Genomic DNA, 27,757 nt, shown 5'->3' with positions numbered 1-27,757 from the left:
AAATGTTTTTTCGTAAAGAAAATTTGAATCCATATTTTGTTTCAATAAATTTAATCTTGTCTCGTCGATTTTTCAAACTACGCAACGACCTTGGCAACGACGATTTTTTTAGTTCATGATATCAGGGTATTTAATTTTAATTGACAAAAACAATTAAAATACAATTTTAACCAAAAATAAAGAAAATTATTATGCAGCTTCCACCAAACCGAAGTGCGCATCTCTTCTGTTGCGCAAAACAATCTGTTGCGCCATACAAAAATGGAGCGGTTTATCGTAAGCGTGTACACCAGCCTGTGGCGCAACAGGCTTTGACAGGTTGCGCTCGTGTTTCGATTTTTGTCTGCTTTCACAATAATTAAATCTTTGGAAGTAATCTCTTTTTTTTTCTTTCCCAAAATCAAGATGTATGAATCTTATTTGCAACACTATTTTATTTACTTGTTTACTTAGAAAAACGTAATAAAATACATTTTATGAGAAAAAAGTTTACTTTTTTAACTTTTATCAACATTAGTTCCGGCACGCCACTGCTTCAGAAGAATCAAATCTGGCCCGCAAGGCCAAAAGGTTGGGCACCCCAGTGTTAAAGTTATCCATTACTGAGCTTTTGTTGTTCCGAAACTCGTGTCCCTACTTTATCTTTTACTTTTGAAAGTATTCAATAACACCACCGTATAATAACACTGCAATACCAAAAGTTGTCCCCATAATCTACAAATTAACATGGAGGGCGCCGTTAGTGGTACTTTTCAGCGCATTCGAGGGGAACATATATTTAATCTACACGAAATATAAAACATAACCTAATTAATATTTCCAGAGCATACCCTCTAAGTGACCTTTAAATATGATATTATAGTGGGCGTCAATAATTAGATTTCACGCGCGCTGATATGACCGCAGAAGAATGGCCGCATGACAACCGCAAAACAAATTTTCGTCTGCTGTCAAAGGTTGCTTTGAGTTTTCAGCTAACTTTTTGAGAAATATTGAAAACAAACCAAGTTGACAGCCAAATCTACACGGAGTTTCAGTTCAACTTTCAGATTTTTACACTGCGGAAGTTCGGCGGCTTTGACCTCCTGTAAGTCGAAGCAAAGGAAAATCGTGATTTTATCTTGCAATAAGCAATAAAAAAAAGCAATCCACTTTAACGACCAATAAGGCTGGTACACATATTTTTAAAAGTTTTTGTCCCTCCCCCCCTTCAAAATTGGCCCGAAAAATCAGGGGGCAAAAAAAAATATTTTTACAATAAACTTCAAAATTTCAATGAAAATTCAAGGGCAACCAGCTGAAATCAAATTAAAATACATTCTTCTGCGTTTAAAATCATTTTTAGCATGTTTGGGCTTATTAAAAAATCTTAAGATTTTTTGAAAATTTTCGATGCAAAATCTTTTTTTTCGATACAATTTTTGTTTTTGTCAGATCTTAGATTTTTTGAAAACTAATGATTGCAAAACAACTGAACTAGTGTAAAATGCCTAGTCCAGGGCCGAGGGACAAAAAAAAACGAAGTTGACTTTATAGCTGTCGGCCACCATTGCTAGTACCAACCACTAGTGTCTTCCTTTTATCTACAAGGACTTCGCCGCCCTGGGCTCCTAAGTGTATGAAAGTATGGCACGGAGCGACGGCGCCGAATACCCATATTTACACAAAGAATTTTAGAGCGCCCGCCGCGGGATTCGAACCGGTGACCTCTGGATTGTGAGTCCAGTGCGCGGTCCGATTGATCCACACGGGCGGGACAAAAACTTTTTTAAATATTTGCATCGGCCTAAGCAATATAAAATAAAAAAAAAAACAAAAAAAGTGTTTTTTTTGTGGATATTCTTATTTTTGCATCCACTTAACCAATCCAATCCAACCAATCATTTTGCTCCGTTATTGTTTTTTTATATTTTTTCTAAATTTTAACTTGTCTTTAGTTAAACCACGGACGTCCGTGGTTAAACAATATCCGGCTACCGAACAAGCACTGTATTACCACTGACTGTCTGTGGTATTACGTATTTCGTGTTGTTTTTTCTAAATATGGAAAATTTCTTCATTTTGTTTTGTTCACAACAATGGAACACCTGACGGCATGTTTCTCTTTTTTACCGCCAGGTTCGCAGTGTTGGTGCGCGATGGCCCTCTATCGACAGTTTTGTGAACCCTTCATTTGTTTCATAGATGGCGGCACTGTACCCAAACATGCCTACCGTACAGAACCTTCTACTGGATTTAAAATATATTTTTATTTTTTCAGTTTTTATTTAATGTTGCACCTTTTAAATACTTTTTGGATGTTTAACACAATTTTGATGCATGCCAAAATAGTTTTAGATAAGTCAAACCATAAAAATGCAATAAATCTTAGTGTTAAATAAAATTGATTAAAAAATATCCAGCTTCCACAAGTAGGTACAAAACTGTTGCCTGTAATGTTTACAAATATTGCAAAAACATTGGATGTTTTTGTTTTGAATTTTTAAGTGCTGCTGGAAGACTCCCGCGTCAACTTGGTGCAAACCTGTGGAAGAGTGGTCTCATCAAGTACGACCGCAAAAGTGACCACTTCCAGGTCACCAGAATCGATCGGATGTCCGGCGAGTTCCGGAACATAACGGTTCGCGAGGAAGAGACACTCGAGCTGCAAAAGCTGATGGAGCGCGTTCCGATCCCGATCAAGGAAAGCATGGAAGAACCCAGCGGCCAAGGTCAACGTCCTCCTGCAAGCCTACATCTCCCAGCTGAAGCTCGAGGGCTTTGCCCTGCGTGCCATCTTCGAGATTGTCCTGAACCGCGAGTGGGCCCAGCTGGCGGACAAGTGCCTAACGCTGTGCAAGATGATCGATCGGCGCATGTGGCAGAGCATGTCCCCGTTGCGTCAGTTCCGAAAGATGCCCGAGGAGATCGTGAAGAAGATCGAGAAGAAGAACTTCCCGTGGGAGCGGCTGTACGATCTGGAGGCGAACGATATCGGAGAGTTGATTCGCGTGCCGAAGCTGGGCAAGACCATCTACAAGTACGTGCACCAGTTCCCCAAGCTGGAGCTGTCCACGCACATTCAACCGATTACGCGTTATACGCTGCGCGTCGAGTTGACCATCACACCGGACTTCCAGTGGGATGAGAAGGTTCACGGCCAGTCGGAGGCGTTATGGATTTTGGTTGAGGACGTCGACTCCGAGGTTATCCTGCACCACGAGTACTTCCTGCTCAAGTACAAGTACTGCCAGGACGATCACCTGGTGAAGTTCTTCGTGCCGGTTTTTGAACCGTTGCCACCGCAGTACTTCCTGCGCATCGTGTCCGACCGGTGGATTGGCGCGGAGACGCAACTTCCGGTTTCGTTCCGTCACCTGATTCTACCAGAGAAGAACCTGCCGCCGACGGAGCTGCTCGATTTGCAGCCTCTGCCAATCAGTGCGTTGCGTGAACCACGCTTCGAAGAGCCGTACGCGGACCGGTTCCCGCAGTTCAATCCGATCCAGACGCAGGTCTTCAACGCGGTGTACAACAGTGAGGACAATATGTTTGTGGGTGCGCCAACCGGGTCGGGCAAGACGACGATCGCGGAGTTTGCCGTGCTGCGGATGTTGCAGCAGAATCCGCACGGTCGGGTTGTTTATCTGGTCTCGAGGGAGGCGCTGGCCGAGCTGATCTTCATGGATTGGCACCAGAAATTTGGCCAGAACTTGGGCTGCAAGGTGGTCAAGCTGACAAGGGAAACCGGAACGGACTTGAAGCTGATCGCCAAGGGGCAAATCATCGTGACCACGGCAGACAAGTGGGACATTTTGTCTCGGCGTTGGAAGCAGAGGAAGAACGTCCAGAATATCCAGCTGTTTATTGTGGACGAGCTGCAGTTGATTGGCGGTGAGGAAGGTCCTGTGTTGGAGGTCGTCTGCTCCGGTATGCGGTACATTTCGTCCCAGATTGAGAAGCAGATCCGGATCATCGCGCTGTCGGACGCCCGGGACGTAGCTCAATGGCTGGGTTGCAACGCGAATGCGACCTTCAACTTCCATCCGAGCGTGCGGCCAATTCCGCTGGAACTGCACGTGCAGGGATTCAACATTACGCACACTGCGTCGCGCATTGCGGCCATGTCCAAACCGGTGTACAACGCCGTAACCAAGTTCAGCCCGCACAAACCGGTGATTGTGTTTGTGAGCTCGAGGAAGTTGGGTCGTTTCGACGGCGATTGATATTTTGACTTACTGTGCTGCTGAAGTTCAACTGAACCGGTTCTTCCACGCCGAGGAGGAGGACATTAAGCCGTTTTTGGTTCGTATGACGGATAAAACGTTGAAGGAGACACTCTCGCAGGGGGTTGCGTACATCAACGAAGGCTTGACGGCGTCTGATCACCGCATCGTGGAGCAGCTGTTCGATTCCGGTGCGGTGCAGATTGCCGTCACCACGCGGGATCTGTGCTGGGGCTTGAACATTTCCGCCTACCTGGTGATCATCATGGACACGCAGTTCTACAACGGTAAGAGTCACTCGTACGACGACTACCCGGTCACGCGTGTCATGCAGATGGTGGGAAGGGCCAACCGTCCGCTAGAGGATGACTTCAAGAAGTTCCTCAACGAGAGTTTACCGGTGGAAAGTCATCTGGATCATCGATCCCTTCAACGCGGAGATCGTCACCAAAACCATTGAAAACAAACAGGACGCCGTTGATTACCTTACCTGGACGTTCCTGTACCGGCGACTCACCCAGAACCCGAACTACTACAACCTGCAGGGCGTCACCCACCGACACTTGTCGGACCACCGAATTGGTCGAATCGACCCTCTCCGACCTGGATCAGTCCATATGCATCAGCGTGGAGGACGAGATGGATACGCTGCCGCTGAATCTGGGCATGATCGCGGCGTACCTACTACTACATCAACTACACCACAATCGAGCTGTTCAACTTGTCGTTGAATCTATAGGTTTCAGGAGATCATCTTCGAGGACAACATTTTGGCCGCGCAGTTGCCAAACAAGCTGACCGGACCGAACAAAACTGCTCCCAAGTAGGTATGTCTGAATACTAAATGTTCGCAGAAGATCAATTTCGACCAATCCCCATTCAGATACATCGACCCTCACATCAAGACAAACCTGCAGCTGCAGGCTCACCTCTTCCGCATCCAGCAATTAAGTTCCACAGTCAGGAGCAGGACAAACTGTTTCCCACGGATAATGCCGATTCACAGAGTTTTGCTTTTGCACAATGGCAACGTAACGATCTATCCGATGTCCAAGGACTGTGTGGATTCGAGCTGGCTGGGTTTGCCCCCATCAGGTGCATTGCTGCCGCCTCGATGCGTTAGTCGGATTGTCCTCCGAACTGCAGCTGGCGGATCTGCATCACGGATCCGGAACAGGTTCTAACACCAACAGCGACCGAAGCTCGAACTCCGCAGGATTGCAGTTCAACAGATCACCAGCACCATGCCCGTTTAGCAAACGAGAATTCATTCGCCGGGAAGTGACGAAGCCCCTTGAGGATCATATTTTGTTCACTAATAATACAAGAAGACAACCTTGAGTCCCCCCCCCCTCCCCCCATCCTTCCCCGCCCATATAATTTTATTATTTAATATGAATGAAATCGACACATCGAGAACAAATGTAGATTAAAAAGGTGCAGGTGGTTATGTTCTACATGACCAATATGACAAAGAACTTTGTACAAAACTCCTAAAAAATATACTATTTTATTTTATATTTTTAAAACATTGCCTATGTATTTAATCCTAAATAATTTATTCCTAAAAAATGTTTTCAATCTTTGGTTCCTCTGTGGAAATAAATTGCCAAAACAAGTATGGTTCGGAAAATGTCCAATCAAAATGGTAATTTTCATGTCCAGTATCAAAAACCATGAATTTTGGTACCCATATTGCCCCAAGTCGAATAGTTCGATTAATGTCCCCCCGGTAGAACCTTCCCGAGGGCACTGGCCACTCCGGGTGTGGCCAATATCTTATAAATGTGGTACCAAGCCCATTGCCCCAAATCATTCTGGTCCGGTGACCGTCCTTACAATCTTTATAAGAACAGAATTCCTCCCAATTTAATGCACAAACTGTGTCTTTCAATGTGTGCGTGTGTGTGTGTGTGAGCAATAAAATTACCACCGTAGATCCGCTTTTGTCGAAACCTCGTAAGGCACTGAATTTTTCTGAGGCTATCTGTTAGCTTAAATAGTTCGCATGAAATATGGCAACAGTGGTGCAACATTCTCGCGTGACAGTTCCACGTAAACAGGAGAGGAGGCAAAATTTGCACCATGTTGCCATATTTCATGCGAACTATTTAAGCTAACAGATAGCCTCAGAAAAATTCAGTGCCTTACGAAGTTTCGACAAAAGCGGATCCACGGTGGTAATTTTATTGCTCACACACACACACGCACACATTGAAAGACACAGTTTGTGCACTAAATTGGGAGGAATTCTGTTCTTATGAAGATTGTAAGGACGATCACCGGACCAGAATGATTTGGGGCAATGGGCTTGGGACCACATTTATAGGATATTGGCCACACCCGGAGTGGCCAGTGCCCTCGGGAAGGTTCTATCGGGGGGACATTAATCGAACCATACGACTTGGGGCAATATGGGTATCAAAATTCATGGTTTTTTAAACTGGTAATGAAAATGGCCATTTTGACCGGATTGGCCACACCCGGAGTGGCCAGTGCCCTCGGGAAGGTTCTACCGGGGGGACATTAATCGAACCATACGACTTAGGGCAATATGGGTATCAAAATTCATGGTTTTTTAAACTGGTAATGAAAATGGCCATTTTGACCGGATTGGCCACACCCGGAGTGGCCAGTGCCCTCGGGAAGGTTCTATCGGGGGGACATTAATCGAACCATACGACTTGGGGCAATATGGGTATCAAAATTCATGGTTTTTTAAACTGGTAATGAAAATGGCCATTTTGACCGGATTGGCCACACCCGGAGTGGCCAGTGCCCTCGGGAAGGTTCTACCGGGGGGACATTAATCGAACCATACGACTTAGGGCAATATGGGTATCAAAATTCATGGTTTTTTAAACTGGTAATGAAAATGGCCATTTTGACCGGATTGGCCACACCCGGAGTGGCCAGTGCCCTCGGGAAGGTTCTATCGGGGGGACATTAATCGAACCATACGACTTGGGGCAATATGGGTATCAAAATTCATGGTTTTTTAAACTGGTAATGAAAATGGCCATTTTGACCGGATTGGCCACACCCGGAGTGGCCAGTGCCCTCGAGAAGGTTCTACCGGGGAGACATTAATCGAACCATGCGACTTGGAGCAATATGGGTATCAAAATTCATGGTTATTGAAACTAATAATGAAAATGGCCATTATGACTGGATTGGCCACACCCGGAGTGGCCAGTGCCCTCGGGAAGGTTCTACCGGGGGGACATTAATCGAACCATACGACTTGGGGCAATATGGGAATCCACATTCATGGTTTTTGAAACTGGTAATGAAAATGACAATTTTGACCGGATTGGCCACACCCGGATTGGCAACACCCGTAGTGGCCAAACCATGAATTTTGATACCCATATTGCCCTAAGTCGTATGGTTCGATTAATGTCCCCCCGGTAGAACCTTCCCGAGGGCACTGGCCACTCCGGGTGTGGCCAATCCGGTCAAAATGGCCATTTTCATTACCAGTTTAAAAAACCATGAATTTTGATACCCATATTGCCCTAAGTCGTATGGTTCGATTAATGTCCCCCCGGTAGAACCTTCCCGAGGGCACTGGCCACTCCGGGTGTGGCCAATCCGGTCAAAATGGCCATTTTCATTACCAGTTTAAAAAACCATGAATTTTGATACCCATATTGCCCTAAGTCGTATGGTTCGATTAATGTCCCCCCGGTAGAACCTTCCCGAGGGCACTGGCCACTCCGGGTGTGGCCAATCCAGTCATAATGGCCATTTTCATTATCAGTTTCAATAACCATGAATTTTGATACCTATATTGCCCCAAGTCGTATGGTTCGATTAATGTCCCCCCGGTAGAACCTTCCCGAGGGCACTGGCCACTCCGGGTGTGGCCAATCCGGTCAAAATGGCCATTTTCATTACCAGTTTAAAAAACCATGAATTTTGATACCCATATTGCCCCAAGTCGTATGGTTCGATTAATGTCCCCCCGGTAGAACCTTCCCGAGGGCACTGGCCACTCCGGGTGTGGCCAATCCGGTCAAAATGGCCATTTTCATTACCAGTTTAAAAAACCATGAATTTTGATACCCATATTGCCCTAAGTCGTATGGTTCGATTAATGTCCCCCCGGTAGAACCTTCCCGAGGGCACTGGCCACTCCGGGTGTGGCCAATCCAGTCATAATGGCCATTTTCATTATCAGTTTCAATAACCATGAATTTTGATACCCATATTGCCCCAAGTCGTATGGTTCGATTAATGTCCCCCCGGTAGAACCTTCCCGAGGGCACTGGCCACTCCGGGTGTGGCCAATCCGGTCAAAATGGCCATTTTCATTACCAGTTTCAAAAACCATGAATTTTGATACCCATATTGCCCCAAGTCGTATGGTTCGATTAATGTCCCCCCGGTAGAACCTTCCCGAGGGCACTGGCCACTCCGGGTGTGGCCAATCCGGTCAAAATGGCCATTTTCATTACCAGTTTAAAAAACCATGAATTTTGATACCCATATTGCCCCAAGTCGTATGGTTCGATTAATGTCCCCCCGGTAGAACCTTCCCGAGGGCACTGGCCACTCCGGGTGTGGCCAATCCGGTCAAAATGGCCATTTTCATTACCAGTTTAAAAAACCATGAATTTTGATACCCATATTGCCCTAAGTCGTATGGTTCGATTAATGTCCCCCCGGTAGAACCTTCCCGAGGGCACTGGCCACTCCGGGTGTGGCCAATCCAGTCATAATGGCCATTTTCATTATCAGTTTCAATAACCATGAATTTTGATACCTATATTGCCCCAAGTCGTATGGTTCGATTAATGTCCCCCCGGTAGAACCTTCCCGAGGGCACTGGCCACTCCGGGTGTGGCCAATCCGGTCAAAATGGCCATTTTCATTACCAGTTTAAAAAACCATGAATTTTGATACCCATATTGCCCCAAGTCGTATGGTTCGATTAATGTCCCCCCGGTAGAACCTTCCCGAGGGCACTGGCCACTCCGGGTGTGGCCAATCCGGTCAAAATGGCCATTTTCATTACCAGTTTAAAAACCATGAATTTTGATACCCATATTGCCCCAAGTCGTATGGTTCGATTAATGTCCCCCCGGTAGAACCTTCCCGAGGGCACTGGCCACTCCGGGTGTGGCCAATCCGGTCAAAATGGCCATTTTCATTACCAGTTTAAAAAACCATTAATTTTGATACCCATATTGCCCCAAGTCGTATGGTTCGATTAATGTCCCCCCGGTAGAACCTTCCCGAGGGCACTGGCCACTCCGGGTGTGGCCAATCCGGTCAAAATGGCCATTTTCATTACCAGTTTAAAAAACCATGAATTTTGATACCCATATTGCCCTAAGTCGTATGGTTCGATTAATGTCCCCCCGGTAGAACCTTCCCGAGGGCACTGGCCACTCCGGGTGTGGCCAATCCAGTCATAATGGCCATTTTCATTATCAGTTTCAATAACCATGAATTTTGATACCTATATTGCCCCAAGTCGTATGGTTCGATTAATGTCCCCCCGGTAGAACCTTCCCGAGGGCACTGGCCACTCCGGGTGTGGCCAATCCAGTCATAATGGCCATTTTCATTATCAGTTTCAATAACCATGAATTTTGATACCTATATTGCCCCAAGTCGTATGGTTCGATTAATGTCCCCCCGATAGAACCTTCCCGAGGGCACTGGCCACTCCGGGTGTGGCCAATCCGGTCAAAATGGCCATTTTCATTACCAGTTTAAAAAACCATGAATTTTGATACCCATATTGCCCTAAGTCGTATGGTTCGATTAATGTCCCCCCGGTAGAACCTTCCCGAGGGCACTGGCCACTCCGGGTGTGGCCAATCCAGTCATAATGGCCATTTTCATTATCAGTTTCAATAACCATGAATTTTGATACCTATATTGCCCCAAGTCGTATGGTTCGATTAATGTCCCCCCGATAGAACCTTCCCGAGGGCACTGGCCACTCCGGGTGTGGCCAATCCGGTCAAAATGGCCATTTTCATTACCAGTTTAAAAAACCATGAATTTTGATACCCATATTGCCCCAAGTCGTATGGTTCGATTAATGTCCCCCCGGTAGAACCTTCCCGAGGGCACTGGCCACTCCGGGTGTGGCCAATCCGGTCAAAATGGCCATTTTCATTACCAGTTTAAAAAACCATGAATTTTGATACCCATATTGCCCTAAGTCGTATGGTTCGATTAATGTCCCCCCGGTAGAACCTTCCCGAGGGCACTGGCCACTCCGGGTGTGGCCAATCCAGTCATAATGGCCATTTTCATTATCAGTTTCAATAACCATGAATTTTGATACCCATATTGCCCCAAGTCGTATGGTTCGATTAATGTCCCCCCGGTAGAACCTTCCCGAGGGCACTGGCCACTCCGGGTGTGGCCAATCCGGTCAAAATGGCCATTTTCATTACCAGTTTCAAAAACCATTAATTTTGATACCCATATTGCCCCAAGTCGTATGGTTCGATTAATGTCCCCCCGGTAGAACCTTCCCGAGGGCACTGGCCACTCCGGGTGTGGCCAATCCGGTCAAAATGGCCATTTTCATTACCAGTTTAAAAAACCATGAATTTTGATACCCATATTGCCCTAAGTCGTATGGTTCGATTAATGTCCCCCCGGTAGAACCTTCCCGAGGGCACTGGCCACTCCGGGTGTGGCCAATCCAGTCATAATGGCCATTTTCATTATCAGTTTCAATAACCATGAATTTTGATACCTATATTGCCCCAAGTCGTATGGTTCGATTAATGTCCCCCCGATAGAACCTTCCCGAGGGCACTGGCCACTCCGGGTGTGGCCAATCCGGTCAAAATGGCCATTTTCATTACCAGTTTAAAAAACCATTAATTTTGATACCCATATTGCCCCAAGTCGTATGGTTCGATTAATGTCCCCCCGGTAGAACCTTCCCGAGGGCACTGGCCATTCCGGGTGTGGCCAATCCGGTCAAAATGGCCATTTTCATTACCAGTTTAAAAAACCATGAATTTTGATACCCATATTGCCCCAAGTCGTATGGTTCGATTAATGTCCCCCCGATAGAACCTTCCCGAGGGCACTGGCCATTCCGGGTGTGGCCAATCCGGTCAAAATGGCCATTTTCATTACCAGTTTAAAAAACCATGAATTTTGATACCCATATTGCCCCAAGTCGTATGGTTCGATTAATGTCCCCCCGGTAGAACCTTCCCGAGGGCACTGGCCACTCCGGGTGTGGCCAATCCGGTCAAAATGGCCATTTTCATTACCAGTTTAAAAAACCATGAATTTTGATACCCATATTGCCCTAAGTCGTATGGTTCGATTAATGTCCCCCCGGTAGAACCTTCCCGAGGGCACTGGCCACTCCGGGTGTGGCCAATCCAGTCATAATGGCCATTTTCATTATCAGTTTCAATAACCATGAATTTTGATACCTATATTGCCCCAAGTCGTATGGTTCGATTAATGTCCCCCCGGTAGAACCTTCCCGAGGGCACTGGCCACTCCGGGTGTGGCCAATCCAGTCAAAATGGCCATTTTCATTATCAGTTTCAATAACCATGAATTTTGATACCTATATTGCCCCAAGTCGTATGGTTCGATTAATGTCCCCCCGATAGAACCTTCCCGAGGGCACTGGCCACTCCGGGTGTGGCCAATCCGGTCAAAATGGCCATTTTCATTACCAGTTTAAAAAACCATGAATTTTGATACCCATATTGCCCTAAGTCGTATGGTTCGATTAATGTCCCCCCGGTAGAACCTTCCCGAGGGCACTGGCCACTCCGGGTGTGGCCAATCCAGTCATAATGGCCATTTTCATTATCAGTTTCAATAACCATGAATTTTGATACCTATATTGCCCCAAGTCGTATGGTTCGATTAATGTCCCCCCGATAGAACCTTCCCGAGGGCACTGGCCACTCCGGGTGTGGCCAATCCGGTCAAAATGGCCATTTTCATTACCAGTTTAAAAAACCATGAATTTTGATACCCATATTGCCCCAAGTCGTATGGTTCGATTAATGTCCCCCCGGTAGAACCTTCCCGAGGGCACTGGCCACTCCGGGTGTGGCCAATCCGGTCAAAATGGCCATTTTCATTACCAGTTTAAAAAACCATGAATTTTGATACCCATATTGCCCTAAGTCGTATGGTTCGATTAATGTCCCCCCGGTAGAACCTTCCCGAGGGCACTGGCCACTCCGGGTGTGGCCAATCCAGTCATAATGGCCATTTTCATTATCAGTTTCAATAACCATGAATTTTGATACCCATATTGCCCCAAGTCGTATGGTTCGATTAATGTCCCCCCGATAGAACCTTCCCGAGGGCACTGGCCATTCCGGGTGTGGCCAATCCGGTCAAAATGGCCATTTTCATTACCAGTTTCAAAAACCATGAATTTTGATACCCATATTGCCCCATGTCGTATGGTTCGATTAATGTCCCCCCGGTAGAACCTTCCCGAGGGCACTGGCCACTCCGGGTGTGGCCAATCCGGTCAAAATGGCCATTTTCATTACCAGTTTAAAAAACCATTAATTTTGATACCCATATTGCCCCAAGTCGTATGGTTCGATTAATGTCCCCCCGGTAGAACCTTCCCGAGGGCACTGGCCACTCCGGGTGTGGCCAATCCGGTCAAAATGGCCATTTTCATTACCAGTTTAAAAAACCATGAATTTTGATACCCATATTGCCCCAAGTCGTATGGTTCGATTAATGTCCCCCCGATAGAACCTTCCCGAGGGCACTGGCCATTCCCGGTGTGGCCAATCCGGTCAAAATGGCCATTTTCATTACCAGTTTAAAAAACCATTAATTTTGATACCCATATTGCCCCAAGTCGTATGGTTCGATTAATGTCCCCCCGGTAGAACCTTCCCGAGGGCACTGGCCACTCCGGGTGTGGCCAATCCGGTCAAAATGGCCATTTTCATTACCAGTTTAAAAAACCATGAATTTTGATACCCATATTGCCCCAAGTCGTATGGTTCGATTAATGTCCCCCCGATAGAACCTTCCCGAGGGCACTGGCCATTCCGGGTGTGGCCAATCCGGTCAAAATGGCCATTTTCATTACCAGTTTAAAAAACCATTAATTTTGATACCCATATTGCCCCAAGTCGTATGGTTCGATTAATGTCCCCCGGTAGAACCTTCCCGAGGGCACTGGCCACTCCGGGTGTGGCCAATCCGGTCAAAATGGCCATTTTCATTACCAGTTTAAAAAACCATTAATTTTGATACCCATATTGCCCCAAGTCGTATGGTTCGATTAATGTCCCCCCGGTAGAACCTTCCCGAGGGCACTGGCCACTCCGGGTGTGGCCAATCCGGTCAAAATGGCCATTTTCATTACCAGTTTAAAAAACCATGAATTTTGATACCCATATTGCCCCAAGTCGTATGGTTCGATTAATGTCCCCCCGATAGAACCTTCCCGAGGGCACTGGCCATTCCCGGTGTGGCCAATCCGGTCAAAATGGCCATTTTCATTACCAGTTTAAAAAACCATTAATTTTGATACCCATATTGCCCCAAGTCGTATGGTTCGATTAATGTCCCCCCGGTAGAACCTTCCCGAGGGCACTGGCCACTCCGGGTGTGGCCAATCCGGTCAAAATGGCCATTTTCATTACCAGTTTAAAAAACCATGAATTTTGATACCCATATTGCCCCAAGTCGTATGGTTCGATTAATGTCCCCCCGATAGAACCTTCCCGAGGGCACTGGCCATTCCCGGTGTGGCCAATCCGGTCAAAATGGCCATTTTCATTACCAGTTTAAAAAACCATTAATTTTGATACCCATATTGCCCCAAGTCGTATGGTTCGATTAATGTCCCCCCGGTAGAACCTTCCCGAGGGCACTGGCCACTCCGGGTGTGGCCAATCCGGTCAAAATGGCCATTTTCATTACCAGTTTAAAAAACCATGAATTTTGATACCCATATTGCCCCAAGTCGTATGGTTCGATTAATGTCCCCCCGATAGAACCTTCCCGAGGGCATTGGCCAATCCGGTCAAAATGGCCATTTTCATTACCAGTTTAAAAAACCATTAATTTTGATACCCATATTGCCCCAAGTCGTATGGTTCGATTAATGTCCCCCCGGTAGAACCTTCCCGAGGGCACTGGCCACTCCGGGTGTGGCCAATCCGGTCAAAATGGCCATTTTCATTACCAGTTTAAAAAACCATGAATTTTGATACCCATATTGCCCTAAGTCGTATGGTTCGATTAATGTCCCCCGGTAGAACCTTCCCGAGGGCACTGGCCATTCCCGGTGTGGCCAATCCGGTCAAAATGGCCATTTTCATTACCAGTTTAAAAAACCATTAATTTTGATACCCATATTGCCCCAAGTCGTATGGTTCGATTAATGTCCCCCCGGTAGAACCTTCCCGAGGGCACTGGCCACTCCGGGTGTGGCCAATCCGGTCAAAATGGCCATTTTCATTACCAGTTTAAAAAACCATGAATTTTGATACCCATATTGCCCCAAGTCGTATGGTTCGATTAATGTCCCCCCGATAGAACCTTCCCGAGGGCACTGGCCATTCCCGGTGTGGCCAATCCGGTCAAAATGGCCATTTTCATTACCAGTTTAAAAAACCATTAATTTTGATACCCATATTGCCCCAAGTCGTATGGTTCGATTAATGTCCCCCCGATAGAACCTTCCCGAGGGCACTGGCCATTCCCGGTGTGGCCAATCCGGTCAAAATGGCCATTTTCATTACCAGTTTAAAAAACCATGAATTTTGATACCCATATTGCCCCAAGTCGTATGGTTCGATTAATGTCCCCCCGGTAGAACCTTCCCGAGGGCACTGGCCACTCCGGGTGTGGCCAATCCGGTCATAATGGCCATTTTCATTACCAGTTTCAAAAACCATGAATTTTGATACCTATATTGCCCCAAGTCGTATGGTTCGATTAATGTCCCCCCGATAGAACCTTCCCGAGGGCACTGGCCACTCCGGGTGTGGCCAATCCGGTCAAAATGGCCATTTTCATTACCAGTTTAAAAAACCATGAATTTTGATACCCATATTGCCCCAAGTCGTATGGTTCGATTAATGTCCCCCCGGTAGAACCTTCCCGAGGGCACTGGCCACTCCGGGTGTGGCCAATCCGGTCAAAATGGCCATTTTCATTACCAGTTTAAAAAACCATGAATTTTGATACCCATATTGCCCCAAGTCGTATGGTTCGATTAATGTCCCCCCGGTAGAACCTTCCCGAGGGCACTGGCCACTCCGGGTGTGGCCAATCCAGTCATAATGGCCATTTTCATTATCAGTTTCAATAACCATGAATTTTGATACCCATATTGCCCCAAGTCGTATGGTTCGATTAATGTCCCCCCGATAGAACCTTCCCGAGGGCACTGGCCATTCCGGGTGTGGCCAATCCGGTCAAAATGGCCATTTTCATTACCAGTTTCAAAAACCATGAATTTTGATACCCATATTGCCCCAAGTCGTATGGTTCGATTAATGTCCCCCCGGTAGAACCTTCCCGAGGGCACTGGCCACTCCGGGTGTGGCCAATCCGGTCAAAATGGCCATTTTCATTACCAGTTTAAAAAACCATTAATTTTGATACCCATATTGCCCCAAGTCGTATGGTTCGATTAATGTCCCCCCGATAGAACCTTCCCGAGGGCACTGGCCATTCCCGGTGTGGCCAATCCGGTCAAAATGGCCATTTTCATTACCAGTTTAAAAAACCATTAATTTTGATACCCATATTGCCCCAAGTCGTATGGTTCGATTAATGTCCCCCGGTAGAACCTTCCCGAGGGCACTGGCCACTCCGGGTGTGGCCAATCCGGTCAAAATGGCCATTTTCATTACCAGTTTAAAAAACCATGAATTTTGATACCCATATTGCCCCAAGTCGTATGGTTCGATTAATGTCCCCCGGTAGAACCTTCCCGAGGGCACTGGCCATTCCCGGTGTGGCCAATCCGGTCAAAATGGCCATTTTCATTACCAGTTTAAAAAACCATTAATTTTGATACCCATATTGCCCCAAGTCGTATGGTTCGATTAATGTCCCCCGGTAGAACCTTCCCGAGGGCACTGGCCACTCCGGGTGTGGCCAATCCGGTCAAAATGGCCATTTTCATTACCAGTTTAAAAAACCATGAATTTTGATACCCATATTGCCCCAAGTCGTATGGTTCGATTAATGTCCCCCCGGTAGAACCTTCCCGAGGGCACTGGCCACTCCGGGTGTGGCCAATCCGGTCAAAATGGCCATTTTCATTACCAGTTTAAAAAACCATGAATTTTGATACCCATATTGCCCCAAGTCGTATGGTTCGATTAATGTCCCCCCGATAGAACCTTCCCGAGGGCACTGGCCATTCCCGGTGTGGCCAATCCGGTCAAAATGGCCATTTTCATTACCAGTTTAAAAAACCATTAATTTTGATACCCATATTGCCCCAAGTCGTATGGTTCGATTAATGTCCCCCCGGTAGAACCTTCCCGAGGGCACTGGCCACTCCGGGTGTGGCCAATCCGGTCAAAATGGCCATTTTCATTACCAGTTTAAAAAACCATGAATTTTGATACCCATATTGCCCCAAGTCGTATGGTTCGATTAATGTCCCCCCGGTAGAACCTTCCCGAGGGCACTGGCCAATCCGGTCAAAATGGCCATTTTCATTACCAGTTTCAAAAACCATTAATTTTGATACCCATATTGCCCCAAGTCGTATGGTTCGATTAATGTCCCCCCGGTAGAACCTTCCCGAGGGCACTGGCCACTCCGGGTGTGGCCAATCCGGTCAAAATGGCCATTTTCATTACCAGTTTCAAAAACCATGAATTTTGATACCCATATTGCCCAAGTCGTATGGTTCGATTAATGTCCCCCCGGTAGAACCTTCCCGAGGGCACTGGCCACTCCGGGTGTGGCCAATCCGGTCAAAATGGCCATTTTCATTACCAGTTTAAAAAACCATTAATTTTGATACCCATATTGCCCCAAGTCGTATGGTTCGATTAATGTCCCCCCGGTAGAACCTTCCCGAGGGCACTGGCCACTCCGGGTGTGGCCAATCCGGTCAAAATGGCCATTTTCATTACCAGTTTAAAAAACCATGAATTTTGATACCCATATTGCCCCAAGTCGTATGGTTCGATTAATGTCCCCCCGATAGAACCTTCCCGAGGGCACTGGCCATTCCCGGTGTGGCCAATCCGGTCAAAATGGCCATTTTCATTACCAGTTTAAAAAACCATTAATTTTGATACCCATATTGCCCCAAGTCGTATGGTTCGATTAATGTCCCCCCGGTAGAACCTTCCCGAGGGCACTGGCCACTCCGGGTGTGGCCAATCCGGTCAAAATGGCCATTTTCATTACCAGTTTAAAAAACCATGAATTTTGATACCCATATTGCCCCAAGTCGTATGGTTCGATTAATGTCCCCCCGATAGAACCTTCCCGAGGGCACTGGCCATTCCCGGTGTGGCCAATCCGGTCAAAATGGCCATTTTCATTACCAGTTTAAAAAACCATTAATTTTGATACCCATATTGCCCCAAGTCGTATGGTTCGATTAATGTCCCCCGGTAGAACCTTCCCGAGGGCACTGGCCACTCCGGGTGTGGCCAATCCGGTCAAAATGGCCATTTTCATTACCAGTTTAAAAAACCATGAATTTTGATACCCATATTGCCCCAAGTCGTATGGTTCGATTAATGTCCCCCCGATAGAACCTTCCCGAGGGCACTGGCCACTCCGGTGTGGCCAATCCGGTCAAAATGGCCATTTTCATTACCAGTTTAAAAAACCATTAATTTTGATACCCATATTGCCCCAAGTCGTATGGTTCGATTAATGTCCCCCCGGTAGAACCTTCCCGAGGGCACTGGCCACTCCGGGTGTGGCCAATCCGGTCAAAATGGCCATTTTCATTACCAGTTTAAAAAACCATGAATTTTGATACCCATATTGCCCCAAGTCGTATGGTTCGATTAATGTCCCCCCGATAGAACCTTCCCGAGGGCACTGGCCATTCCCGGTGTGGCCAATCCGGTCAAAATGGCCATTTTCATTACCAGTTTAAAAAACCATTAATTTTGATACCCATATTGCCCCAAGTCGTATGGTTCGATTAATGTCCCCCGGTAGAACCTTCCCGAGGGCACTGGCCACTCCGGGTGTGGCCAATCCGGTCAAAATGGCCATTTTCATTACCAGTTTAAAAAACCATGAATTTTGATACCCATATTGCCCCAAGTCGTATGGTTCGATTAATGTCCCCCCGATAGAACCTTCCCGAGGGCACTGGCCATTCCCGGTGTGGCCAATCCGGTCAAAATGGCCATTTTCATTACCAGTTTAAAAAACCATTAATTTTGATACCCATATTGCCCCAAGTCGTATGGTTCGATTAATGTCCCCCCGGTAGAACCTTCCCGAGGGCACTGGCCACTCCGGGTGTGGCCAATCCGGTCAAAATGGCCATTTTCATTACCAGTTTAAAAAACCATGAATTTTGATACCCATATTGCCCCAAGTCGTATGGTTCGATTAATGTCCCCCCGATAGAACCTTCCCGAGGGCACTGGCCATTCCCGGTGTGGCCAATCCGGTCAAAATGGCCATTTTCATTACCAGTTTAAAAAACCATGAATTTTGATACCCATATTGCCCCAAGTCGTATGGTTCGATTAATGTCCCCCCGGTAGAACCTTCCCGAGGGCACTGGCCACTCCGGGTGTGGCCAATCCGGTCAAAATGGCCATTTTCATTACCAGTTTAAAAAACCATGAATTTTGATACCCATATTGCCCTAAGTCGTATGGTTCGATTAATGTCCCCCGGTAGAACCTTCCCGAGGGCACTGGCCACTCCGGGTGTGGCCAATCCGGTCAAAATGGCCATTTTCATTACCAGTTTAAAAAACCATTAATTTTGATACCCATATTGCCCCAAGTCGTATGGTTCGATTAATGTCCCCCCGATAGAACCTTCCCGAGGGCACTGGCCATTCCCGGTGTGGCCAATCCGGTCAAAATGGCCATTTTCATTACCAGTTTAAAAAACCATTAATTTTGATACCCATATTGCCCCAAGTCGTATGGTTCGATTAATGTCCCCCGGTAGAACCTTCCCGAGGGCACTGGCCACTCCGGGTGTGGCCAATCCGGTCAAAATGGCCATTTTCATTACCAGTTTAAAAAACCATGAATTTTGATACCCATATTGCCCCAAGTCGTATGGTTCGATTAATGTCCCCCCGATAGAACCTTCCCGAGGGCACTGGCCATTCCCGGTGTGGCCAATCCGGTCAAAATGGCCATTTTCATTACCAGTTTAAAAAACCATTAATTTTGATACCCATATTGCCCCAAGTCGTATGGTTCGATTAATGTCCCCCCGGTAGAACCTTCCCGAGGGCACTGGCCACTCCGGGTGTGGCCAATCCGGTCAAAATGGCCATTTTCATTACCAGTTTAAAAAACCATGAATTTTGATACCCATATTGCCCCAAGTCGTATGGTTCGATTAATGTCCCCCCGATAGAACCTTCCCGAGGGCACTGGCCATGCCGGGGTTGGCCAATCCGGTCAAAATGGCCATTTTCATTACCAGTTTAAAAAACCATTAATTTTGATACCCATATTGCCCCAAGTCGTATGGTTCGATTAATGTCCCCCCGGTAGAACCTTCCCGAGGGCACTGGCCACTCCGGGTGTGGCCAATCCGGTCAAAATGGCCATTTTCATTACCAGTTTAAAAAACCATGAATTTTGATACCCATATTGCCCCAAGTCGTATGGTTCGATTAATGTCCCCCCGATAGAACCTTCCCGAGGGCACTGGCCATTCCCGGTGTGGCCAATCCGGTCAAAATGGCCATTTTCATTACCAGTTTAAAAAACCATTAATTTTGATACCCATATTGCCCCAAGTCGTATGGTTCGATTAATGTCCCCCCGGTAGAACCTTCCCGAGGGCACTGGCCACTCCGGGTGTGGCCAATCCGGTCAAAATGGCCATTTTCATTACCAGTTTAAAAAACCATGAATTTTGATACCCATATTGCCCCAAGTCGTATGGTTCGATTAATGTCCCCCCGATAGAACCTTCCCGAGGGCACTGGCCATTCCCGGTGTGGCCAATCCGGTCAAAATGGCCATTTTCATTACCAGTTTAAAAAACCATGAATTTTGATACCCATATTGCCCCAAGTCGTATGGTTCGATTAATGTCCCCCCGGTAGAACCTTCCCGAGGGCACTGGCCACTCCGGGTGTGGCCAATCCGGTCAAAATGGCCATTTTCATTACCAGTTTAAAAAACCATGAATTTTGATACCCATATTGCCCTAAGTCGTATGGTTCGATTAATGTCCCCCGGTAGAACCTTCCCGAGGGCACTGGCCACTCCGGGTGTGGCCAATCCGGTCAAAATGGCCATTTTCATTACCAGTTTAAAAAACCATGAATTTTGATACCCATATTGCCCCAAGTCGTATGGTTCGATTAATGTCCCCCCGATAGAACCTTCCCGAGGGCACTGGCCATTCCCGGTGTGGCCAATCCGGTCAAAATGGCCATTTTCATTACCAGTTTAAAAAACCATTAATTTTGATACCCATATTGCCCCAAGTCGTATGGTTCGATTAATGTCCCCCCGGTAGAACCTTCCCGAGGGCACTGGCCACTCCGGGTGTGGCCAATCCGGTCAAAATGGCCATTTTCATTACCAGTTTAAAAAACCATGAATTTTGATACCCATATTGCCCCAAGTCGTATGGTTCGATTAATGTCCCCCGGGAGAACCTTCCCGAGGGCACTGGCCATTCCCGGTGTGGCCAATCCGGTCAAAATGGCCATTTTCATTACCAGTTTAAAAAACCATTAATTTTGATACCCATATTGCCCCAAGTCGTATGGTTCGATTAATGTCCCCCCGGTAGAACCTTCCCGAGGGCACTGGCCACTCCGGGTGTGGCCAATCCGGTCAAAATGGCCATTTTCATTACCAGTTTAAAAAACCATGAATTTTGATACCCATATTGCCCCAAGTCGTATGGTTCGATTAATGTCCCCCCGATAGAACCTTCCCGAGGGCACTGGCCATTCCCGGTGTGGCCAATCCGGTCAAAATGGCCATTTTCATTACCAGTTTAAAAAACCATTAATTTTGATACCCATATTGCCCCAAGTCGTATGGTTCGATTAATGTCCCCCCGGTAGAACCTTCCCGAGGGCACTGGCCACTCCGGGTGTGGCCAATCCGGTCAAAATGGCCATTTTCATTACCAGTTTAAAAAACCATGAATTTTGATACCCATATTGCCCCAAGTCGTATGGTTCGATTAATGTCCCCCCGATAGAACCTTCCCGAGGGCACTGGCCATTCCCGGTGTGGCCAATCCGGTCAAAATGGCCATTTTCATTACCAGTTTAAAAAACCATGAATTTTGATACCCATATTGCCCCAAGTCGTATGGTTCGATTAATGTCCCCCGGTAGAACCTTCCCGAGGGCACTGGCCACTCCGGGTGTGGCCAATCCGGTCAAAATGGCCATTTTCATTACCAGTTTAAAAAACCATGAATTTTGATACCCATATTGCCCCAAGTCGTATGGTTCGATTAATGTCCCCCCGGTAGAACCTTCCCGAGGGCACTGGCCACTCCGGGTGTGGCCAATCCGGTCAAAATGGCCATTTTCATTACCAGTTTAAAAAACCATGAATTTTGATACCCATATTGCCCCAAGTCGTATGGTTCGATTAATGTCCCCCCGATAGAACCTTCCCGAGGGCACTGGCCATTCCCGGTGTGGCCAATCCGGTCAAAATGGCCATTTTCATTACCAGTTTAAAAAACCATTAATTTTGATACCCATATTGCCCCAAGTCGTATGGTTCGATTAATGTCCCCCGGTAGAACCTTCCCGAGGGCACTGGCCACTCCGGGTGTGGCCAATCCGGTCAAAATGGCCATTTTCATTACCAGTTTAAAAAACCATGAATTTTGATACCCATATTGCCCCAAGTCGTATGGTTCGATTAATGTCCCCCGGTAGAACCTTCCCGAGGGCACTGGCCATTCCCGGTGTGGCCAATCCGGTCAAAATGGCCATTTTCATTACCAGTTTAAAAAACCATTAATTTTGATACCCATATTGCCCCAAGTCGTATGGTTCGATTAATGTCCCCCCGGTAGAACCTTCCCGAGGGCACTGGCCACTCCGGGTGTGGCCAATCCGGTCAAAATGGCCATTTTCATTACCAGTTTAAAAAACCATGAATTTTGATACCCATATTGCCCCAAGTCGTATGGTTCGATTAATGTCCCCCCGATAGAACCTTCCCGAGGGCACTGGCCACTCCGGGTGTGGCCAATCCGGTCAAAATGGCCATTTTCATTACCAGTTTAAAAAACCATGAATTTTGATACCCATATTGCCCCAAGTCGTATGGTTCGATTAATGTCCCCCCGGTAGAACCTTCCCGAGGGCACTGGCCACTCCGGGTGTGGCCAATCCGGTCAAAATGGCCATTTTCATTACCAGTTTAAAAAACCATGAATTTTGATACCCATATTGCCCCAAGTCGTATGGTTCGATTAATGTCCCCCGGTAGAACCTTCCCGAGGGCACTGGCCACTCCGGGTGTGGCCAATCCGGTCAAAATGGCCATTTTCATTACCAGTTTAAAAAACCATGAATTTTGATACCCATATTGCCCCAAGTCGTATGGTTCGATTAATGTCCCCCCGATAGAACCTTCCCGAGGGCACTGGCCATTCCCGGTGTGGCCAATCCGGTCAAAATGGCCATTTTCATTACCAGTTTAAAAAACCATTAATTTTGATACCCATATTGCCCCAAGTCGTATGGTTCGATTAATGTCCCCCCGGTAGAACCTTCCCGAGGGCACTGGCCACTCCGGGTGTGGCCAATCCGGTCAAAATGGCCATTTTCATTACCAGTTTAAAAAACCATGAATTTTGATACCCATATTGCCCCAAGTCGTATGGTTCGATTAATGTCCCCCCGATAGAACCTTCCCGAGGGCACTGGCCATTCCCGGTGTGGCCAATCCGGTCAAAATGGCCATTTTCATTACCAGTTTAAAAAACCATTAATTTTGATACCCATATTGCCCCAAGTCGTATGGTTCGATTAATGTCCCCCCGGTAGAACCTTCCCGAGGGCACTGGCCACTCCGGGTGTGGCCAATCCGGTCAAAATGGCCATTTTCATTACCAGTTTAAAAAACCATGAATTTTGATACCCATATTGCCCCAAGTCGTATGGTTCGATTAATGTCCCCCCGATAGAACCTTCCCGAGGGCACTGGCCATTCCCGGTGTGGCCAATCCGGTCAAAATGGCCATTTTCATTACCAGTTTAAAAAACCATTAATTTTGATACCCATATTGCCCCAAGTCGTATGGTTCGATTAATGTCCCCCCGGTAGAACCTTCCCGAGGGCACTGGCCACTCCGGGTGTGGCCAATCCGGTCAAAATGGCCATTTTCATTACCAGTTTAAAAAACCATGAATTTTGATACCCATATTGCCCCAAGTCGTATGGTTCGATTAATGTCCCCCCGATAGAACCTTCCCGAGGGCACTGGCCATTCCCGGTGTGGCCAATCCGGTCAAAATGGCCATTTTCATTACCAGTTTAAAAAACCATGAATTTTGATACCCATATTGCCCCAAGTCGTATGGTTCGATTAATGTCCCCCCGGTAGAACCTTCCCGAGGGCACTGGCCACTCCGGGTGTGGCCAATCCGGTCAAAATGGCCATTTTCATTACCAGTTTAAAAAACCATGAATTTTGATACCCATATTGCCCTAAGTCGTATGGTTCGATTAATGTCCCCCGGTAGAACCTTCCCGAGGGCACTGGCCACTCCGGGTGTGGCCAATCCGGTCAAAATGGCCATTTTCATTACCAGTTTAAAAAACCATTAATTTTGATACCCATATTGCCCCAAGTCGTATGGTTCGATTAATGTCCCCCCGGTAGAACCTTCCCGAGGGCACTGGCCACTCCGGGTGTGGCCAATCCGGTCAAAATGGCCATTTTCATTACCAGTTTAAAAAACCATGAATTTTGATACCCATATTGCCCCAAGTCGTATGGTTCGATTAATGTCCCCCCGATAGAACCTTCCCGAGGGCACTGGCCATTCCCGGTGTGGCCAATCCGGTCAAAATGGCCATTTTCATTACCAGTTTAAAAAACCATTAATTTTGATACCCATATTGCCCCAAGTCGTATGGTTCGATTAATGTCCCCCCGGTAGAACCTTCCCGAGGGCACTGGCCACTCCGGGTGTGGCCAATCCGGTCAAAATGGCCATTTTCATTACCAGTTTAAAAAACCATGAATTTTGATACCCATATTGCCCAAATTTGTATGGTTCCGTAAATGTCCTCCCGGTAGAACCTTCCCTCAGGGCACTGGCCACTCCGGGTGTGGCCAATTCTGCCAAAATGGCCATTTTCATCACCAGTATCAAAAACCATGAATTTTGATACGCATATTGCCCCAAGACGTATGGTTCCGTAAATGTCCTCCCGGTAGAACCTTCCCGAGGGCACTGGCCACTCCGGGTGTGGCCAATCCGGTCAAAATGGCCATTTTCATTACCAGTTTAAAAAACCATGAATTTTGATACCCATATTGCCCCAAGTCGTATGGTTCGATTAATGTCCCCCCGGTAGAACCTTCCCTCAGGGCACTGGCCACTCCGGGTGTGGTCAATCCTGCCAAAATGGCCATTTTCATTACCAGTATCAAAAACCATGAATTTTGATACCCATATTGCCCAAATTTGTATGGTTCCGTAAATGTCCTCCCGGTAGAACCTTCCCTCAGGGCACTGGCCACTCCGGGTGTGGCCAATTCTGCCAAAATGGCCATTTTCATCACCAGTATCAAAAACCATGAATTTTGATACGCATATTGCCCCAAGACGTATGGTTCCGTAAATGTCCTCCCGGTAGAACCTTCCCTCAGAGCAATGGCCACTCCAGGTGTGGCCAATCCTGCCAAAAGGTAATTTTCATTACCAGTATCAAAAACCATGAATTTTGATACCCATATTGCCCAAATTTGTATGGTTCCGTAAATGTCCTCCCGGTAGAACCTTCCCTCAGGGCAATGGCCACTCCGGGTGTGGCCAATCCTGCCAAAATGGCCATTTTCATTACCAGTATCAAAAACCATGAATTTTGATACCCATATTGCCCAAATTTGTATGGTTCCGTAAATGTCCTCCCGGTAGAACCTTCCCTCAGGGCACTGGCCACTCCGGGTGTGGCCAATTCTGCCAAAATGGCCATTTTCATCACCAGTATCAAAAACCATGAATTTTGATACGCATATTGCCCCAAGACGTATGGTTCCGTAAATGTCCTCCCGGTAGAACCTTCCCTCAGGGCAATGGCCACTCCGGGTGTGGCCAATCCTGCCAAAAGGTAATTTTCATTACCAGTATCAAAAACCATGAATTTTGATACCCATATTGCCCAAATTTGTATGGTTCCGTAAATGTCCTCCCGGTAGAACCTTCCCTCAGGGCACTGGCCACTCCGGGTGTGGCCAATTCTGCAAAAATGGCCATTTTCATCACCAGTATCAAAAACCATGAATTTTGATACGCATATTGCCCCAAGACGTATGGTTCCGTAAATGTCCTCCCGGTAGAACCTTCCCTCAGGGCAATGGCCACTCCGGGTGTGGCCAATCCTGCCAAAAGGTAATTTTCATTACCAGTATCAAAAACCATGAATTTTGATACCCATATTGCCCAAATTTGTATGGTTCCGTAAATGTCCTCCCGGTAGAACCTTCCCTCAGGGCACTGGCCACTCCGGGTGTGGCCAATTCTGCCAAAATGGCCATTTTCATCACCAGTATCAAAAACCATGAATTTTGATACGCATATTGCCCCAAGACGTATGGTTCCGTAAATGTCCTCCCGGTAGAACCTTCCCTCAGGGCAATGGCCACTCCGGGTGTGGCCAATCCTGCCAAAAGGTAATTTTCATTACCAGTATCAAAAACCATGAATTTTGATACCCATATTGCCCAAATTTGTATGGTTCCGTAAATGTCCTCCCGGTAGAACCTTCCCTCAGGGCAATGGCCACTCCGGGTGTGGCCAATCCTGCCAAAATGGCCATTTTCATTACCAGTATCAAAAACCATGAATTTTGATACCCATATTGCCCAAATTTGTATGGTTCCGTAAATGTCCTCCCGGTAGAACCTTCCCTCAGGGCACTGGCCACTCCGGGTGTGGCCAATTCTGCCAAAATGGCCATTTTCATCACCAGTATCAAAAACCATGAATTTTGATACGCATATTGCCCCAAGACGTATGGTTCCGTAAATGTCCTCCCGGTAGAACCTTCCCTCAGGGCAATGGCCACTCCGGGTGTGGCCAATCCTGCCAAAAGGTAATTTTCATTACCAGTATCAAAAACCATGAATTTTGATACCCATATTGCCCAAATTTGTATGGTTCCGTAAATGTCCTCCCGGTAGAACCTTCCCTCAGGGCACTGGCCACTCCGGGTGTGGCCAATTCTGCAAAAATGGCCATTTTCATCACCAGTATCAAAAACCATGAATTTTGATACGCATATTGCCCCAAGACGTATGGTTCCGTAAATGTCCTCCCGGTAGAACCTTCCCTCAGGGCACTGGCCACACCGGGTGTGGCCGATATCCTACCAAATTGTTCCCAATAATTTCGGTATTCCGGTGACCGTTCTGGCTACCGTCAATAACTTCTTGGACCTCCTCTCAAGTTCGTGCACCACCTGCGTGTGTGTGTGTGATCAATAAAATTCCCAACGTAAGGTCCGTCTTTGATGAAAGTCTGATGGACACTAAATCCTCCAGAGGCTAACTTTTAGCTTAAATAGTTTTCACGGCATCTACGCAACAGAAACAGAATGTCAGGGCTTGCGACGGTAACGCTACATTTTCGAAAAATTTTGCATTGACACCGCAGATAGAGCTTTAAGACAAAGTCCTTTGTCAAAAGATCGCGGCGTGGATGATCAGCTCCAAGACGGCGATCGTGTTCCGGTAATCGTTCAGGTAAATGGTCAGGTAGGTTGGCGATATGTCCAAGGTATTACACGTTGATGTGCTAGGTTTCTTCCATCGGTGCTGCGGTGTGGTCCAGACAAACGTGCACGAAGTTCTGGATCTGGTGCCAGGAACTCTGCGACGTTCTTCACCCGCTGTTTTTGCTTCTCTAGCGAGTTGGAAGCGTTCGTGTTGTCAACCTGCTTGAAACCGATCGAGTACACAAATTCGGAGTCCTAGAGCGAACCAACCGCGTCGCAAACGCTCCTAATCACTTTGCGTGTTTTGATATTCTCTTCGCTGGACAGTAGCCGCGAGGTGTGCTCTGTAACGCCGCAGATCAAACCTATGTAACAGGATTGCGCGGGAAGTTCTAAGAAAAGAAGCATTTCATTAGTGACCTTCTAATTTTAATTTATCATACGAAAACTTACACTTGTGGTACC

The 27,757-nt window shown here is 47.0% G+C and overlaps 1 pseudogene; it reads left to right on the top strand.

Moving 5' to 3' along the window:
• Nucleotides 1-1,882: 1,882 nt before the first annotated feature.
• On the top strand, nucleotides 1,883-27,401 carry LOC120419321 (putative U5 small nuclear ribonucleoprotein 200 kDa helicase; annotated as a pseudogene).
• Nucleotides 27,402-27,757: the final 356 nt, after the last annotated feature.

The sequence above is a fragment of the Culex pipiens genome, chromosome 2 (genome assembly GCF_016801865.2).
Source record: "Culex pipiens pallens isolate TS chromosome 2, TS_CPP_V2, whole genome shotgun sequence".
NCBI lineage: Eukaryota > Metazoa > Arthropoda > Insecta > Diptera > Culicidae > Culex > Culex pipiens.
This window is presented reverse-complemented; position numbering and strand designations above follow the sequence as displayed.